This window comes from Antennarius striatus, chromosome 3, assembly GCF_040054535.1.
Source record: "Antennarius striatus isolate MH-2024 chromosome 3, ASM4005453v1, whole genome shotgun sequence".
NCBI lineage: Eukaryota > Metazoa > Chordata > Actinopteri > Lophiiformes > Antennariidae > Antennarius > Antennarius striatus.
In genome coordinates, this window is record NC_090778.1 from 24036576 (window position 1) to 24055940 (window position 19365).

Below are 19365 nucleotides of genomic sequence, written 5' to 3' on the forward strand. Positions count from 1 at the left end.
ATCTGCCTGTGCAAATCAAAACACTATATACAAAAAAAAAATATTTTAACTTTCATAATTTTAGATTGTAATATTTTTAAATGCTTAAAAACTGTATTTGTTTATGATGTTTATTGTATTGTGAAATGTAATCCATTTAAATTGTGTAATTTTGTGTAGGATTATACAGGTCTTCTATAAATGTTTATTAGGACCGCCGTAACCGGAAGAAAGACGAGTCACTTCCACACATGACTGTTCTGTACCCACAGTTTTGACCGGCAGACAGAGTAGCAGCAGAGGATAATAACGCAGTCAGCCTTTCCGTGTCTGTTGAAATTGATATCTGAAGATTGACGACGGCTATACAGTATTTTACAGCGTACAGTGATATTACGAATAATGCGTTAACTTGCCAATCAGTGTAGTTCAAGCGTTACCAGTTTTCACTGAGATAACTTCCAGTCTTTATTAATCTGACATTTGGTATCAGGAAACCAACAGAAATGATTCATTCTATTGATTATATTGTAACCTTAACTATCTGATATTCTCTTTAATGTTATAATTAACATTACACATGAATTCCAACTTTAGTGTTTTAGAGATAAATGATTATCTCTAAATAATCTGCGTTAGTTACGTACTTTATAGTTATATCATTTCTGAGTTCGATATTCTATGCATGTATCAAAGCTCGATGATGCGAAGTTTTGCAGTTGTGCTTAGAGTCTGCATCATGAAAACAAACAAAAAAATGATTAAAATATATCTTGTAAAAGTTGCACTTCAGAAATTATAATTCGATACTGATGCTATCACTCCAATTTTCGTGTTTACAAAAAACTTATTTCATTTAGAGTTCTGTATTTCCCTCCCCCTGTTAAGTAATTTAGTCTTTTTCATGAGGCACTGGTGTTGAAAATGACTACAGATTCTAATAAAATCCTACTTTGAAAAATCATCTGTAGAGTTGACAAACAATTTACTATCAGTAGCATTATTTACAGTAACTCCCGATTAATACAGAGAAATCAGGATCTTCTGCTTTCAATATTGAGTAAAAAAGTATTCTCTACGCTATACGTGAATGTTACTATCATGGGAGACTGTCAAATACTGACAAAATGCAATAAGTAGGCTTTATTTTCATTGACAGAAATAATGTCACTTTTCCCACATTTTTGTTTGTTTTTTTTTAAACATATTTGACTTACTTAAATGTAAGGTATAATAAATTGGCATATTGTGGCTGTTGTGTGAAACAAATTTTGTAACCTTAATTTGTTGTTGTTGTTGCCTAACCCTGAGCAGACATCAGAATCACCCATATTCTGCTGTGATAGTCCTGGATGTTGTACACGCTTCATCCATCCCAGCTGCCTCCTTGCAACTCCAGCATTATTAACGAATTGTGTGTGTTTTTCCCCCTTCACAGTCAAAGAAATGCAGTTCAGCAATGGAAGATAGAATTGCACTCGAACTTGTTAAAAAAAATTAGCTATGTCCACACACATGAATCCTCAAGATTATATTTTGTGACTATTTGACAAGCAGCTGCCATAATATATCAGTATTAAGGGGAAAAAATGAAGCAAGGAATCCAAACTAGGTGAGATAAATTACAAATAAATCTGTAAATTACAGCGTGGCACACAGTCAAATTTTGTACATTCACACAATGTACATCTATTTGAGTGTGTGTGCTTGCAACTGTCGACACAATGTGACAGCTGCATCAACATGTGGATTTATAAGTAGTAGGCTGTATTTGCACATGCGCATATGTTGGCTGAGCCCTCCTCTGTTACTGCAGGGATACCTACCCCACCCCCTTGATGCATTGTACCAGCCCTTCATAGCATGAGGACACACGTGCACACTGCAGGATGATGCCTCCACACTGTCTCAATCTACTGTCTTGCACATTTCCTGTTAATTACCATCCTGCCCCGAGGCCCCCGAAGGTACCCCTCCTAAGATTGATGTTTAATAATGATGATGTCAGCAGTGGATGCTATTAAGGTCAAATGATTCAGTAAGTCACATGAGAAAATAAAAATTACATCAAGGCACATGGAATCTTCATAATTTAGAGAACAGGGCACTACTTAATAAAGTGGCTCTGGAGACACAGACAGTGTTTTATTTTGGTTTCTGGGTTATTCCATACATTTTACACTGATTTCCTTTTCATTTATAATTGAAGGTAGTCTTATACTGTACATTGTCTTCGTTGTATTCCGTATCACACTCAGCACTATTACTGCTGCTGTTTGAACTTTATTCCCTCTGGAGCTTGTGTTTTTTTTTCTGTTCACATTCAGTGTTGTGTGTTCTTTTTCATCAGACTTGTTATTTTTAGATGAAACATAATAGCCAGGATCTTCAGTATACTGTGAGAGTTTCAAACCCCTTCCTAGTGTTTAATCCATATGACATCTCCTCCGTGCCTACTGGCTCCTTTGAGTTCCAACTCACATGCCTTACAATATAAATATAAATGATGAGAATACTACAGTAAAAATCTCAGCCTAGTCAATCAAATAGACTCATTGTTCAATGTTGCGATTCATTTTTAATGGCACTTCTTTTTGTGAGTGAGTGCTGGCGAGCATTATACATCATTTCCTTCTTTTATTAATCAAACAACAGTTTGAAATGTGTGTCACTGATCTCAGAAGTATACCTCGAAGCAGAGGAGAAAAATAGAACAAAAAGTCCATGTCAACTCCTCACCAGTGAGACCGAAATTGGTTCAGAATGTAATTCTCTTTGGTGCGGCGTTTCCTCCGTACTCTCTAATCTACACACATGCAAATTACAATGCAAATGCAAATACTGCTGAATAATTTATGTGTAGTGTAGAATTCTTAGAGTGTAGTAGTGTAGCGTTTGGAGCACACATTTAGTTAACCACAAAAATGTACCATCCAAATCCACTGTGTGAAATTTAGTTTAACACTTTGGTGGAGGTTTTTCCAGGTAGCCGGATTAGAGAGGCTCAATTTCCATAATGAACTAGAGAATCTCAAACTTCAGTCCTCTGTAATCTGTCGAGTACTGCATATACTGACATAATATAGATCAGAACACACTGACCATCAGATACTTGTTTGTCCTTCTGGTTGAACATTAATTGTAATTTTCCTTTTGTATATGGAGTAACTCGGTCCACTTCGGCGTGGAAAAAAATACCAAAAGCAGACAACAGTATTCAATTATTTTTTTCCCCAGCATTCATTTATTGCAATGTTCACTGCAGGTGTATGTAAATGTCAACCCAAACCACTGCTGGCATGAGATCAGTTTCTCAGATACCGCTTCTGTATCCAACACTCTCAAGGTCATCATCCAAAACATCAATCTAATTTCTGTAAATCAAATTGAAACACATGCACAACGAGTCTGTGATTGTGGTGGAGGCTTGGAAGAAAACACACCTATTACAATTAATGACGTTCATATGCACTTGAACACATGCGTTTTGCATTTTTAATTTAAAGAAAGCTGTTTCAGTCGCGACACGCTGTCGCATTCAGGCCTATGCAGTTTATGGTTCAGGCTTCTGCCTCTGCAGTTTCCCATTAGGGATTGTAATTAAGCAACAGCATTCATGAGTGGGCATGCTCATTTAGCCTGTGTCTGGGCTTAGGCAGCTTTAGAAGGATGAAAGAACAAATCCTGGTGGAACAAGGCAATGTATGCTATAACCAAAGTGAAACAGTGCAGACAGAATAAAAACTACTCCAAAACTTTGTATGTATGTTTTTTGTAGCATTATATACTCTGCGGCGTATATTTTTGATTTTCATACAATGTGCATTTTCTTTTCCTTATACATATTAACTTTGCCAAGGCACTATACCGCACTTCAATATGTGATTGAAGTGCGTAAGTGTGTAATTTGTTTGTTTTCATAATATTAATTTGATATAAATTGACTGGTTAAATTAACTATATATAAAAATATTTGCTGACATATAGACAGAAACGGTCACCAATATCCTTTTGTTTTGTAATGTAAATCTCTTGAAAGGTGGTAACCCAAAATCCAACATTACTGTTATTATTTAGATAAAAATAGGAATCCCGGGTTCAAGGTGGTTGGACAGATGGAGTAATTGATTAGCAGTGTTAATAATGACATATTACTTTAACAACAGTCCACAGTATAATAGAATTTTTTTTAAAAGACAAAACACGTTGCGATGCAATTTCACATGAAGCCATTCTGTGCTCATTTGAATATAAACTAGTTATAGGAATATAACAAATTTTATGGCATATGAGAGATGAAGTCTTGGGGTAAAAGCTCAATATAATTAATTTTCTAGGGTAAAACAAGAGATGATAGACAAAGAATTATGACTTGAGAGACTTATATCTCATTTTGGGCCTCTCTTTAATCATCCCATGATTTTGATATTTTATATTCATTCCAGCTCTTATTAAGTTATAATTATGAAATAAAATGATTTTGTGATGGAGTTCATGCTTTTTAAAATGAAATAAAATCTACAATTTCTATCTTTAAAAAGGACTGAGCCAACAAGATATCTGATAGATGGATTGTGGATCCATCAAAAGACACTGTAGGGAGTTTAATTGAGTTCTGTGATTGTCGGCTAGGTCAGATTAAATATATAACGCAGATTTTTCTTCTTCAGTAGCTCACAATCAACAAATTAACCATGTAACATGAAGCATTGTGTGGTACGCTACGTACCGAAACCCTCAACATGAACTATATATCTGAATTTAAAGTCTGGGGGTCATTGTGGATTGTTTTAGTGTATTTTTCTGTTTTTCCGTACATGTCATTTCCTGCTCTAGTGCTCCATTGTCTGTGGAAGTCGCAGTGGTTACCAAATACTGCAGAGCGCCATTGTTGCACCAGGAAATATTAATGCAGATTTTTTTTCTCTATTCAATCAAAGACTGATTTATATTAGAATCAGACTGCTGTGTGTGTGTGCGTGCGTGCGTGCGTGCGTGCGTGTGTGTGTGTGTGTGTGTGTGTGTGTGCATACAGTAATAGACACACTGAAAAATAAAGGCAGAGCTAGAGGGAAGGAGAGAGAGAGAGGGAGAGGGAGAGAGAGAGAAGCTCATTATAATCAGGCAATTATGCTGGCAGAATTAGAAGCGTCCTTATTTTCTCTTGTGGCAGCCTGAGTGTGGAGACGGTTTTTTAAGTGACTGCAGACTAATCCATGGATATGACTGACTATCCTGTGTTAATATGGAGCATCTGTAGTCGCATATGACAACAAGATTTGGGAGTGAAAGCCTGTGATTTGGGCTTTTTGGAGAACCAGTGATTCAAGCAAGGCTCCCCAGGTCCTGGGCTCTAATTTGCATTGATGAGGATTTTTTTTTCTCTCCTGGTTGAGGCTTTGGCTCAGCGGTTATGAGTGAAAGACGGGGGCAGTTATACACTCCTACAACTCTGGAACGTGGCTGTACACAATCAGTGTCTTCCAAACAGTGGTATATAATCATATTGCATGTTTTTTTAGACCTTTTATTTAAGTCCATGTGGTTTAATGTATCCATTGTTCTTGTTGATGTTGTTAATGTAAATGTTAATGTCAGTGACGGAGCCTGTGCACGATGCTTACTTTATCCTTAACACTGCAGTAAAATTTCAAAGTTCATTATTTTATTAGAATATCTTAAAATGTTAAAAAGAATTTTGAATAAGGAAATCATTATTTTTATGTTGTAAAAATTTCACAATCTGATTATCTTCAAATAACAGAATGTACAACCACAATAAAATATTTACCACTTCTATCTGTGAAAAATCTTAAATCCAATTGACTATACTCATGGAGTCAAGATTTGACTCATTTCTGAGGCACCAACGGCATGTTCACACTAAAGACCTTGACCTCAGGTCAAGGGTATTTGACCAGCATTTGACCCTTGACCTTTACCACATGTCTCATCATCTCATCTGCCTGTTGATCACACCTTTGTCAAGACAGGAGCACTGAAAATAAGCTTCAGTCATCTTAATGGATAGGTTGAAGTTTTTATTCTCACTTTAGATATGTTTTTAAATAATCTGTAATTTATGATTTATATTTTAAAAAATGCTAAATTTGTCCTTGGAGAAGTTTTTGCGAAAGGCAAAATAAAACACTCTACATCTCTCAGCCATTTAAGTCACATAAGCTGTTCGTACCATTTGGTTTCAGGGATTGTCTACCTCCGTGTTGACGGGGTGGGGTTAAGATGAAGTGGAATGACGACTCCTCGAAAGTTCTCATCCAAGTGCTTATGTCTGGCCAGGGAGAAGGCAGCTGATTTGGGATAGGGTGTTAGCATAACAAAGGGCCTAAGCCTGTGAACTTGGGGCACCTTTCGACCCCAGCGCTGTAGGGATGAATAGTCCCTGGGCCTCCCCGTAGAGCTCTCCCATGGCTAGCCTGATCGTGGCTAAATTGTTAATCAGGGTAATTTAATATAGTTTTCAATATGCCTCATCTCTCATTGGGAAAGCATTCACCGCCTTCTCGCCTTCCTGCTCCAAAAAGGCCACCCTATTCAGCCGGATGAGCCAAGCAGCTGCAGATTTTATAGTGTAGTTGAATGAAATGTTAAAACGTCAACAACACGGAGGCCTCGGCCCTGTTGGTGCAGACATATGTGTTTGTGTACATGTGTGTAAACCGTTCCTCTGATTTTTTTTTCTCAAAGTTGAGCATTTAAGACTAATTATGCAAAAGCAGAAGAAAAACACTCAGCCATCGAAAGACTGTTTGTGTCTGAAACAACTTTGTGTACAAGTGAGTTGCTGCATTCTTACTTTGACCTGCGCTCATAAAATTATAAAACGAGGCAGCTCCAATATGACAGACAATCTGTGGCACTTTTCCTCTCTAACCTGTATCAGAGTGAGGTCACAGCAAGCGTCAAGTTGGGCCCAGTACTTGACGTCATTTCTCCCGCCGGCAGCGTCCGGTGGCGGGGTGAGTCATCGGATTCAGGGCCCTAGTTTGAGACAGTGTGAGTTTGAAACCCTCACCCACCCACACACACACACACGCAGGCACACACTCTCACACACCCGTGCACTAGGGCCTGGGTCCTGACTCTGCTGTCTATAAATACATACTGTAATCGCGGATGACTCAGACACTTCATGGCTCTCTGTGGGGGGACGGAAGATGGAGCGGGTCGGACGTGTAGTCGGTGGAAACAATGGGGAAAAACAGCTAGCAGGGCCAGGTCACTGTCTTCTGTGAATTTTAGCTAGCACTGTGACATAAAATGGAGGGCAAAGAACAGGAAGCATGGCTTTTCATGTACACACTTCATGAAACATAAAAATTTGTACACCTTTTGGCTCCCACACAGGTACAACGTTAAGAAAATTAGCACAGTGGAAAATATTACATTTAAAAGTAGCTTAACCCATAACTTATGATGTTGTGGTTCCTTCCCCCCCCCCATTTATTAACTGATTTATTATTTAAACAGGCAGAAACTGTTCTGAGAGCATCCTAGCTAATAGAAGATCCATATTAACTGCAGATGACTCAGTAGTGATGCTTGAATCTCCTTGGATTCTAAAAGTTGGTGTGCAGTAGTTGATTTATTTCTTCACCATTGTGTCACTGACGTTCTTTGTCAGATTGTATGTAGGTGTATGTAGGTATCTAAAATAATGAGTGTATATGCAGGCACTAGTTAATTAGCATAACACCTAGCCAGAAGGAGGCCTTGTACTAAAGCAGACACCAAGAAGAGTCTGAGACCAGCAGACCATGCTCCCTTCTGAGCCAATGAATGAAGGCCGTCTGCTCCAGTGTACTCAGTCTACGGCTGCATGTTAATTTATGTTGTGCGACATGACGATAATTTATGCCTCATTCGCCAGACTTCACCCCACCCTCTTCAAAGCTAAAATCCAGACGGTCATCTATAGGATCTGAGGACCCTAAGTCAACATAATACCAGACCCATTCACACCACGCTCACCAGAACGTGTCTACTCAGTTTTTTTATTTTTTGAGTAGCATCATTTATTATGGCAATACCCACAAATAAATAGATACTTTGAATATATATCTATTAAGTAAAAGAACAATTTTTTTCTGCTGTGGAAGTCAGTCTGTTATTATATGCCCATAGTTCAAGTCTGAGAGTTTGGATGTCACGGCCAATGTTGTATGGCCAGTGCGACAGGAAATACAATTTATCAACATGGAAACAAAGGTGTTATTGCCCCCCAGGGGGACAGGGTCTAAATGGGGTCAGCGCTGTGGGGCCTTGTCTAGACGGCCTGCTTTTGTGGTTGCAGGCTCTCAGCCTCTCTATCACCCTTTCAATAAGAGAGCTTGACCCGTGTCGAGCTGCCGTGGGACTTGGAGAAGGGAGACAGGAAGAGATGGACTGATGAGACAATGGAATGGCAATGGAAGTTGGAAGTTTTTGACAAGTGAAGGGTGGAGAGACTGACTATTAAATTTAGGGTGGTAGAAATATTTTTCTGACAAAATACTTTTGAACCTTCAACTATTTTTTTTTTACTCTTTTTTGCTTCAACTCTTCACTATTTTTTCACCTTCCCTGCCAACATGTGCACCTCCAAAAAACATTCGAAACAGGAAATATCTAATCATTTATAGGTAAAACCAACCAAAGAGAAATAGCAATACCAAGAAACACCAAAACGCCCATGAAATGCCAAATTCAAATCAGTCCCTCCTTCTCTCTTAGCTCCTGTCTCAGTGTATGTGGAGGGTGCAGGGTGCTGCTGCGGGGCATGGTATAATTGAAAGGCTAAAGAAGAATGCAGCTTGTTTAAACCAGCCAGCAGGCAGTGAGGGCATGATGGGAAAACAAAGCCAGAGCCCCGGGAGTGGGTGACACGACATCACTAATGGCGGAGCAGAGAGGAACACTGCCTCCGTTTTGTTGCCGTTATCCTCATGACAAAGAGCAGGTTGAAGTTAATACACTGTACAATTCAAGAACCCAAATTTGAAGTTTGCACATACTGAACCCCGCCCGAAGGATATACCAGGGCTCTCCTAATTGGAGGAGGTATATTTCTTTATGTGTGAAATATTGTCAATTTTCAGTGTGAAAGAACATTTAATTCAGAGCGGAATTACCTTGAATTTGGAGCCTTGATGGCTTTATAAATGCTTGTGTAAATCCAATTCCGTATTTTCACTTGCGATATAGTTTTCAGGCTGCTGTGAATGTGCGATACAAAGGCAGAAGAAGCATATATGGATTCATTTGCTACAGCACATGTCGCAGAACATCTATATTTCTTCATGCCCAGGCATGTACAGTAACTATATACAGCAAATACACATAGCTATTGAGACTGATAGGTGAGTGAATATATTGCAGAGAGTGCCAATACGCTATTCTATTATACAATATTGAAAATCTGTAATGTTCCCTGAGACCTTTCCATTTCACACATGTTGTTTGGAGAGTTTGACATGGCTACATCTCAATAGCGTAAGCCACAGCAGCTGTGAATTCCCCCAAAGCAAATAACCAGGCATGTCTGACGGTTATTGACCCACATCAGGAATCTCCACCCACCACCTGCAAGACGGAGGCTCATTTTAGCCAGCAATAAATATCAATGTTACATATCAATAAACCCATCAAAGAGGTGGGCAGGAATGGCAAGACAGGAAAGAGGGATGGAATGCAGAATGAGAGAGGATGGAGGTAGGGAAATGGAGAAAGAGATAGAGCACTAGAAGACAGAGCGAGAGAAGAAAGTGGAAGCTGATCATCTGTTTTGGCTCTGTGTTCCTGTGTCTGCTGGGACAGTCCAACACTGTCAAGATTCTACACTTCAAAATCAGTCACTCTCGACTGAACCTAAAGATAGACATGTGTGCACACACACACATGCACACACACACAAGCAAATAAATATATGTTCACACAATGTGTTGTAGGCCTTGTTTTCTGTCTTTTTCCAGCTGCGGCAAGGCACCCTCTCCGTGTCACTGCAGCATGCTACAGCTGTCCGTGACAAGATGAGAGATCGGCAAAAAAATACATTTCGCTGAAGTATTACCTGTTACATGCTCCACTGAGATGCAGAGTATCTACAGTGCATGATTTTCAACCTGAGGTACCTGTCCCACAGGGGGCGTTTCTGCAATTGCCCGTGGGTGCATGGAGTTTGTTAAGCTTTAAGCTAAAAAAAAAAATAAAAAAAAGCTAAAAGAACGAATCCTCTTATTGAGTCAGGAAATTAGAAATGTTAGGTTGGACATTTGGACCCCTCATTTAACGTTACAAAGATTAAATGAGGGGTGATTGCTGTTCCATCTCAGAGGTGGTATCCACAACGAATCATCTGTATGAACTGAGCGATCCGATGAGTTGGACAAAACGAGGTGTGAGGTTTTCACAAACTGGTAAATTTAAAATGCAAAGCCAGTATCCAGTCATTCAGTTTATCGGTCAATCAATTATTTTTTGTGATCTGACAGAATTCAATACCAACTGTGAAATAGGAGCAAAAAAGTTTCTCAAAACTGATTTGAGGGGATTCAAGCATAGTTCTTGCGGGATGCACAGAATAAAAAGAGTGTTCTCAGAACTCAGTCCTCGGAATATGAAAAGGTTCATTCAACTGTAATTGATGGTTAAAATTTATTGTAGAGAAAGAAGTATTTAAGCACTTTAAAATCCATTCAGATCTTTTGGAGCATGATGGCTGATGATGATGAAGAGGCACTTCAGTCCATCTAACTGGGCTATGAAGGTCCAGTACATCTGGTAAAAAAAAGTAAGGTAAGCTGTTTTGTTTGATGCACCTGACAAGAACTGATTAAGTTAATGGATAAGTCAATATTTACGACCAAATTTCTTCGAACATTTTCCTGTAAAGTCATTTCAATATGTACTAACTTTGAGTAATCCAAACAAACTAGTTTCTAGCACTAAAATTCAGTGACTTAAACATTCTTTTTAAAATCTGCACACATTCTCGCATCGGATCCGATTACTGTGCTTTTACACTATGAGGGAAGCAGCGTCTTCGGGTTACAGACCTTCCAAGGGAATAGCCAAGAATTAAACTAACACCAAAGGTAGATTCACTAAGACCTCATTTTTCTCACTGTGAAGCTTCCAGACTTGGAGTTCTGTATCTCGCCGTCTGTTGGGATCATGGGGCGAATAGCATTTGAGAATCTTCTCCCAAACAAAACGAGATAACACAAAGTCCTGCTATCTGTAGATAAAAGTGAAATACTGTGCCGTCTAGTGGAAAAAAAGAGGAGAGAGACAAAGAAAGGAACAAAAAAAAAAAATTCTATCACATAACAGTGTTTAAAAGTTTTATTCTTTACTTTCCTCGCCAGCAGCTACCAAGGTTATGTTCCTGAGCCCAAACAATACCTCTAATATAAAAAGAGAGGTTTTCTCAAGGCTCTGCGTCAATGGTGGAATTTTTGCATTTATTTTTTACTGCCTTCAGGAGATCAATCTTAAGTAAGTGCCATCTGAGATCTTTGTGGTTCCCAAATGCTCTTGGCTCAATTCAATTGCATTGAAAGATGTAGACAGCTACATTATGATTCCAGGTAGACCCATTTAAACCATGATCCATGTCTTCACATGTCTGAGTCTGTCTCTCATACTCCAGCCAGAATTCTACAATATTATTGGAAGATTTCCTTTCATGGATAAGTTATTAGTGAAGTTAAGATACAAAATCACATTAAGCTGTCAATGTTACACTTCAAGTCTAAGTTCAGTAAAATTGAATTAAATTGTATTCTTGTCGTGGCACAAGAAATCAGGAACGTAATTGGTTTCTGATGTAGAATTTAACAATAAATATTGTTTCCTTTTATTATTTTAGTAGTAATTTATTACAATGTAAATGTGGCCGAAATTATCTCTACTTAAAACTTGCAAGTTGGACCTTGTCACAAATACAATCCAAAGAAAAGGACCGCCCCACTTATTGTGTATTGTACAGTATACAACAGTATACTGTACAATACAACACTATTAGTAGGAGAACTCAGAGACAATAAAGATCCACCGAGACTGAGGATTCACTTCAATCCATCTCTCCTTCCAACAAGCTACATTCCCACTTATATGTAATATCTGCATTTACATACTTTCATCGAGAAATCACATACCTTCAGCTTGGATGTGCCCATAACCTTTGGAACACTGTCTGAGAATAGGCAGCATTTCCTGTTCTGCTGGGTGAATTCTTCCCAAATTGAATTACCCGTTCCCACATCTGATATCAATCTTTGGAAATTCCATAGAAATATAACTATTTGAGTTAAATGGCTGCTCTGTGACATCTTTTATTAAAGTTTTGGATTCACCTCTTTATCCTTTTACTACCTTAGTTGGGACAGTTCCCACCCTTACGCCCAGTTTCATGGAAATCTGTCCATCATTTTAAACATAATTCACAAAAGCAGTCTCAAAAGCTGAAACTTGCATTATGAAGAAGTGTGCAAAAAATTCCTGAATTTACAGCTTTATGTGGATCCACTACAAGGTGTCATGTCTTTCTTTACTACATAGCCCCTTGAGCAAAGGCTCATCAAAATGTGCTGCATAGTTTCTGTATAATAGACAGAAATGGTGAAAAGCAGTGTATTTTGAAATTATGAAGAAAGTGAATATGCGATACAAGAACCAAGTAATGCACATAAACTGTTTCTACATGAGCTTCCCTAACAATAATTGTTCATGTACGGTATTGAAACGTTCAGCGTGAGTCAGGAATTTTCAAAATTGAATGAGCATTAAGATTTTATGATCTGGATTGTTTTACTCCAAATTAGGAGATTGGTAATTGCATCTAAATGTTTCTTTTTTCCGTAACCAAAGAAGAAAAAATTAATTTTACATTATACTAATGAAGAAAGACCCTAAGAACACCCTGCATGTTGAGAAAACTCAAACCACATGCTCTTTGTAAGATTGAGTTTGATACTATAATTTGTAGGTGTGGCTTTATCTGCATCTTCACCACATTAGCCTTTCTGAATATGACTATCCATTGGAAAACATGAAGATAGAAGATAGACACCAGAAACCCTTGGTGGCGTATATCATTAAATTGTTCCAATACGTTTTTGAAGTTAAGCATTTTCTTCCATCCCAACAGCAGGAGTGACATGCACAAGATTCCATGTTGCATCCTCCAAGCTGATGCCAAGACATGTTGGAGCTATTTTAGCTCTCCACAGACACTTTTTGGTTGATGTTTCTTTCATTTTGCTAGTTACCTGTAGATGTGACACCGCTGGCTCCGGGGCATCCTTTGTCTCATCACAAACCCCCTCTAGCAGTTGATACAAACATCTTTGGACATTCTTTGAATGCACACCACCTTACCTGTCAAACCGTAACAATCACATCGACAACTTGGTGCAAACATGAGGTGTAAAAATGCACACAGACGCAGCCATCAGTTTGGATTTTTGTACCGTACAACCACCAACGAGTGCATTAGTGTGAGTGTGGATGTGCGTTGGTGTGAGACTGTGGTGTGTATGTGTGTCTGTCTGTGAGGGGATAGGTGGAGGCCATCTTTCATCTCTTGCTGTGATCAGATATTCTACATGATATGATATGATGATACAGGGCCAATTAAGGGATGGGGCTGTGTGAAAAATGTGATGACAGGGCAAGCGGATGACTAGACTGTAATCTGACATATGAGAGGGGAGAAAGACAAGGCAGGGAGAGAAAGAGAGAGAGAGACCAAGAGAGAGAGAGAGAGAAAGAGAGAGAAAGTGAGCGGTAGCAAGAGAATGAGATAGGGAGGGGGGGGGTGTGAAGGGAACCGACAGGACTGAAAGACTGCTGTAAGAAGAAGGGGAAGGAAATGAAGATGAGTTAAGCGTGAGAAAAATAGTGACAATGAATGTTAAGTAGGGAGGGACAGAGTGAATTAATATGATTAGGAAGGAAAAGGGGAAAGGGTGCGGCACATGAAGACGAATGGAAAGTAATGAAATGGAGAAAAAAAATTGGCTTCATTCTCATAAGATACAATTTGTCAAATATTTTATGGATCCCACTTTTGGGCTTTCTTGTTGAAGTGTGAATAGAATTAAAGGGAAACTTTAACAATGAGACCAAAGTCTGGATTGTTCTAAATTCCTTTAATTTAGGCATGCAGAGGGAAAGGCGAGAAAAAAAAAAAAAGGATGTGTGGAAAAGAAGGAGTAATTCTAGTTTTAATAGTTGTTTCGTATTTTGCATGCACAGGCACATTTGATGTGACAGTGCACAATGTGGAATGGAGCTTAATTTACACAGGGTTCATACTGTCGGAAATTCTGCTTCCCCACATTTCTCAAGTCTGTCTGGATAAACTACAATTGTGTCAGATGTATGATTTTGATCAGAACTCAAGGTGCTTTGATCGCGCTGCCAGCTTTTATCAGCACGCATGCTCTTTTCATAACCAAATAGGACCCAATTATGTCAAGCACATTGTTCTTTACCTGAGGTGCTGAGGCACTACACAGAAGGAAGGAAATAACTCAAATGAAATATCTCTTAGAGAGGGGGGGGAACCTTTATTTAGCTGTCAGAAAATATGCTTGTTACATTCAATCAATTATGTGAATAACGCTTCAATTTGTGGAACATCCATCGTATTTTTTTACCCCGTAGTATTCCATAACATACTAAAACGAATTAACATATCGTTGCAAGGTCACAGTTTTAACCACATGTCTGTGATATAGAAATAAAGACTGTAGAGCTGGAGGAAGTCATGAGAAGCGCTCTCTGAGTCATCCTGGAAGTCCGATCTTGGAGAATGTCCGGCTCTTCCTTACTAGATCAAGATTTCACCTAAAAAACAGAGAGAAAGAAGGAAATATGAAACCAATTAAAATGATGTAAAAACATTCCATCTCCATTAAATCTCACTTGATCATTACAATCAACTAATATATTATTTTGACCCTGAAACAAATGAAAAACCATGACTATAACTAATCACTCCTTGCCAAGAGGAATCATGGAACCTATCAGCTGCAGTTTATCTGCAAGCCCCTGTCTGTGTTTGATTGCAAAAGTATAGAGGACAGCATTTGTTGAGGAGTTTCATCCCAACATCCCGGAATGAAAGGAGTTCAGTGAGCTGTGAGGTCCCAGTGTACTTGTCGGTCACAAAAGCCTCAACAATAGCCGCTGACATTAGTCCCCCTCGTATAACGCTGCACTTTCCTCCCATTATTCCCTCTGAACTTCTCACATGTATTGTCTTACGTGATATCCTTGAACCTGATAAAACTCCTGGCACAAAGGCTTTTTGTAGCAGAGGACACAGACCTGGGAGTGTCTCAGGGATACAGCTGCTTATTATTCTTTCATAGAGGAGACTATAGGAGACTACAGGGTCTGGGGAACGCCTAGGCTCACCTGGTTTACCTGCACCTCCAGCACTTCCTCTCCTACTCTTGCTATACCGGACACTCCCTTCCTCCAGAAAGACATTATGTTATTACGTTTCCCCTGAAACTATATAGTTTGTTGACAAGCATGGAGTTATTCCAAGGACCAATACGATGTATAGACTGTACAGAACAGCTGAGTTCATTTGAGACAGTAAGGCAGTCGGACCGGCTCAGGAAATTTTTGGTGTGTGGCGTCACTGTCTGTTTCAGACAACAAAGGCAGAGCAACATGTCATTTCAGGATCCAATGGCTTCAATAGAAGTGCTCTTTAAAGAGATGTTCTAAATGCATTTGTTGATTTATATTGTCACTCGAAACCTCTTGAGAGTGAAGTTCCTTTCAAGTTGCAGTAAGTCTGCAACTCCCAATTATGTCCAAGAAATCAAAATATACACAAGTACTTTTTCGTCCCGAGTGTCTCATTCAGAAAATTTGTCTGATGTTGTGTTGATAGTTCAGGAGAGTTTTGGAGTTGGAAGAGGGTCCCTGGGTCATCAACAATAAAACTTAACCCAACTCCAAACAGTGAGAGGAAGTGGATTCTGACAACTGAAGCACCACTCTTTCCGGTTAAAGAACCTCAAGGGCAAACACTGACTGCTTGACCCATCTGTCTATCTGTGGCAGGAGATCTTCATTTTCTGTGCTGACACTGCAGTTTGAAGGTAAAGTCGATAGTGTATTTGGAAAGATTTTTTCTTTTCTTTTTTTTTTTGCTGTTGAATTCTCCTTACAGCCTGACAGAAATCAGACAAATCAAATTCACTGATAAATAGAGGAAAAGGTTCTGTCATACCCTGATGTCACAGGCCTTAACGCCAACTGATCAGAGTCTCTACCAACACTTATTGGCTATTTTACTAAAGCTGTTAGCGAGCTCCTCATTCAAGAGCAGCATTAAATGCACAAACTATTACTAGCATGTTAGCATTATGTCATGTCAATGGCTACCCTTTGTTCAACTTGATCAAAACGATATTGTAGTGATATAGGCCAGTCTTGGTATTAAGAACATTTTTGAGCATTTCTTTGTCTTGTCTCAGCATTGCTTTCATTTTCTCTTGTTGGAGTGGATCTCATGTTGAGGGAGGGCTGATTAGATTTTGAGGTGGATCCAGAAATAGATTTTGATTCTGGATCACTTTTTCCGCTACTTCCATATTGCCAGATAACACCTTTTTAAGCTATCATTTTGCCCGTGTAATGAAAAAATAATAAAAAAGAAAATGAAATAAAATAAAAATATCCAGGCAGGGGCAAGTCATTATGGCCCACCACTATGTGTGATTGCTTCCATATACGGACCATAATTTGGATCCGTGAGATTAAAATATATATTTTGAAGTTACAATTGCGTAACAGTATGGTAGCATCGAGGGTTAAAGATATGTAGCTGAAATGATGCAGATTCAGTGTCAATCAAATTGATTTCATGAATAGTATACGTTAGCAGAAAGAAGTGACATTAAAATGAAAAACAGATTTCCATCCACCATTATAGAAAATCAGTTTTATTTCATTTATAACACAGTAATATACTGATGATAAATGCACTATTGCAAATGCAAGAAATAGGTTTTCAGATTCAATTAATTAGATGGTCTTAAATTAGCGTGAGGCTGATCTGAGTGTAGGGTATGCTATGCCGATGCTACATTTTTGGAGTTGTAATGTGATTTTGGAGAACATTGTTACAATTGTTCAGGCTTTAATAACAGGTGCATTGGTGGAGGTATACCATCAGACAGCTTTCTGGTTCAATTTCCAGGACAGTGGCTGACGTATTTGTTTAAAAAAAAAAAAAGTACTGTTTCAGGGTATTAGCTTCAGTTACTTTCCATCTATGCCACCTAGATAGTTATGAATCTATTTAGATGGCATGTTGAAGAATTTGGCTTGCTTATTCTGAGTTTTAATACACATATGTAGATTTAATAAATGTATGTAGTTTTTCGCATGTCTAATCTATATCTTATGATTATGTGTTTCCCCCACTGGGTGTCATATCCTCCGAAGGAAAATAACACATTCATCCAGTTTCTGTTGAATATGTTTGTGTCAGCATGGTTATTACAAAAATGATCTCTCTAGGACAAATAATACCGTTAGTCAATACCTTATGTAACCCGGTCCAAAATTGTGTAACCTTGTTGTGTGTTTATTGTTGACATGGATGGATGTCATGCTCTCCATCACAATGTGTATTTATGCAGAAAAATACAGAAACTTTTGGGAGTGGTTCCCCTTTCATGTCAAAGTGCCCCATGGGAAATAGATAAAGGTGGAAAGTAGTGCCTAGTGTTGCCCCAAGTCTGATAACAGGGTGGAGGAGTTGCATGCATTGCTCTCTTTTTGCTAACTACTCCCAGTAGACTGTAGTCACATGCCTCTACACTCCAGGAGGGGGTAACTGATATTGGTGCTGATCTGCAGAGAATAAAACTCGACTGAAGCCTATCTCAGTGGGAAGAGGCTACTTATGCAGACTCAAAGCAGGCGAACCATGTTGCATACATACATGTTTAAGCTTATTTGCATTATATAATCTAGGAGTTGGGTTTGGACACACTCTACTGTACATGCAGGAGCCAACACAGTACAGGGGAATAAATAGACGCACAAAAAGCACAGACACGAACAGCAAATACGCACAAAGATATGACTGACACACACACAAACACATCTAACCACATCAGATTCTCTCCCTCTCCTTCTTTTTCTATGTATCTTTGTCTGCACTTCTGAACCATAGGGAGACGTATTCTTTTTCATCTGTCAGTATGGATGGAAACAGACATGTTCAAAACACAAAACAATGGCCTCCCCAGCACCAAGGAGGCTCTATGTTTTGTATGCTTGAAGCACTGCATTATCTCCTAAGTGTCTAGCAACCCCAGAATAGTAAATAATGGATGCTCCTCTTCCTCCTGAAAAACCTCTCTCTCACTTCAGGGACCATTCGTGGTTTACCTGTATAAATGCCCCTTCTGTGTCTTTGGAGAAATGGATAGCACTAAAGGATGTGGGTCAGATGATTTCATTAGCACAGCATTTCTCTCCATGTCTCCTTCAATCAGGCGTTTGACAGAAGCACAGACACTTTTATATAGAACTCTGCGAGAAAAAAAGGATGTAGAGGCTGGCGATCCATAACTTGCTTAATATATAGCCCATATAACGAGAGTGCAGAAACAATGAGAGATCACAGTCACCTTTGAGACTGGACGAATATCCTGAAACATCCCGGCATGGAAACTCCTGGCGCGGTGCCATTTGTTTCTGGGACAAGATCTGGGAGGTCTCCATCCCACCTGAAAAGACAGGATAGTCATAGAGTTTAGTGTAAACATGCATAAGTCTTTATGACATGATGAAAGTTCCATACAACTTGTAGGGCTTTGCTCTTTGACCCATTTGCAGTGAAAAACCCTAAGTTGAATTGGTCTGGACTATTGTGTGCATCTACTAGGCTTTTTGGTCCTCCCCCTCTGCCGTTCAAGCTGAGGTTACATCAAAAGAGTTTCAGCTACTGTGAATTATTTACTTCATTCACCATTTGGGCCTTTAACCCCTCAGAAAATGCACAGGCGGTCAGGGTTAAGAGTACGTTCCCGCAGGATCTGAGTTTGACTCTACATGCTACGTGTATGTGAGTGTGTGAATGTGTGTTTGTGTGTGTGTGTGTGTGTGGGCAGGGATATGGGTTTGAAATATAAAACAGTATATAACCCATGACACATGAAGCACCTCTGATACTTCTTCTTTCTGTCTCTCCATCTGTCTCCCTCTCTTTTCCAGACACACTCCCACACACACACACACACATGCATGCACACACGCACGCACGCACACACACACACACACACACACATGCACACAGAGGAATTCATCAGAGCATCATTATGTGGATACTTTCTGAGTGAG

General features: G+C 39.1%; 1 long non-coding RNA gene across 1 annotated transcript in view; it reads right to left on the reverse strand.

Annotated features, from left to right (window-relative positions):
- Positions 1-14521: 14521 nt before the first annotated feature.
- LOC137593026 (uncharacterized) overlaps positions 14522-19365 on the reverse strand; it is a 36370-nt gene continuing 31526 nt past the window's right edge. The window contains exons 3-4 of the long non-coding RNA XR_011035065.1: positions 18654-18752; positions 14522-14832 (exon numbers count right to left, since the gene is read on the reverse strand). This is a non-coding gene — a long non-coding RNA (uncharacterized lncRNA). The remainder of the gene's footprint in view (positions 14833-18653; positions 18753-19365) is intronic.